Below are 864 nucleotides of genomic sequence, written 5' to 3' on the forward strand. Positions count from 1 at the left end.
TATATATATATATATATATATATATATATATATATCGGAGTAGATATATATACAGGAAGTTATTTACTTTGTAAGAGTATGTTTAATTGAAGCGACCACCATTAAATGTCTCGTATTTTATCATTCACAGAGATAGTTTCTTTAATGTGTTAAAAATTAACTTCCATTTTTCAAATTGACATAAAAATGTTTTTTTCTACTTTTTCTTACCGATAAAACCCTTAAATTAACTTGTAAATTGCTATTAGATATTCGTCTTTCTATGTAGTTTTTCAATTTACCATTCCATTAACTAAGAAATGTGCTTGCTTTTTTTTATTTTCGATAAACCAGTTTATGAATATTTATCGGAACAATAATTTCAATGATTCATTAGAAAAACCTATAACAAACAAGTATCTAACTTTTACAAAACTTATATTAAAGTAATAAATTAGGAAAATTAATTAGTTTAAAAATGTGGTTCACCTGATTTAGAAGTCAACTTCGATATACTGCGTAATAAATCCTTTTGAACTGTTTCTCTCAGAAAACTGTTTCAGGCGAAATAACTATTGAATTCTCGTGAAACTAGCTATGACCAAAGTCATTTGAATATGAATTGTTATGCGCAAAGCAGGTGCGCAGGAAACAAAATCTGCTAATCACAAAGACTTATTCTGGGTAGGAGTAAATGAAGTTATCTGCTGGGCCTTATAGGCTGTTCGGCTGGAGGATGTAATTTCTATGTAATTTTAAAATAAGAACAAAAAACGGATCTGTTTAAGTTCTCAAATTTTTTTGTAAGATCTCATTTATTTTAAAATTCATTTATTAAATTGTACATAATAGTTAAAATCAAAAATTGTATATAAGCACGATCTC

At 26.7% G+C, this 864-nt stretch overlaps 1 protein-coding gene across 2 annotated transcripts in view; it reads right to left on the reverse strand.

Annotated features, from left to right (window-relative positions):
* Window positions 1-634, reverse strand: part of LOC106867971 (uncharacterized) — a 28,849-nt gene extending 28,215 nt beyond the window's left edge. For both annotated transcript variants that reach the window (XM_052965940.1, XM_014913051.2), the window contains exon 1: window positions 469-634. The gene's annotated coding sequence lies outside the window, so the exon portion shown is untranslated. The remainder of the gene's footprint in view (window positions 1-468) is intronic.
* Between the last annotated feature and the right edge of the window lie 230 nt (window positions 635-864).

Source organism: Octopus bimaculoides, chromosome 2 (genome assembly GCF_001194135.2).
Source record: "Octopus bimaculoides isolate UCB-OBI-ISO-001 chromosome 2, ASM119413v2, whole genome shotgun sequence".
NCBI classification, from domain to species: domain Eukaryota; kingdom Metazoa; phylum Mollusca; class Cephalopoda; order Octopoda; family Octopodidae; genus Octopus; species Octopus bimaculoides.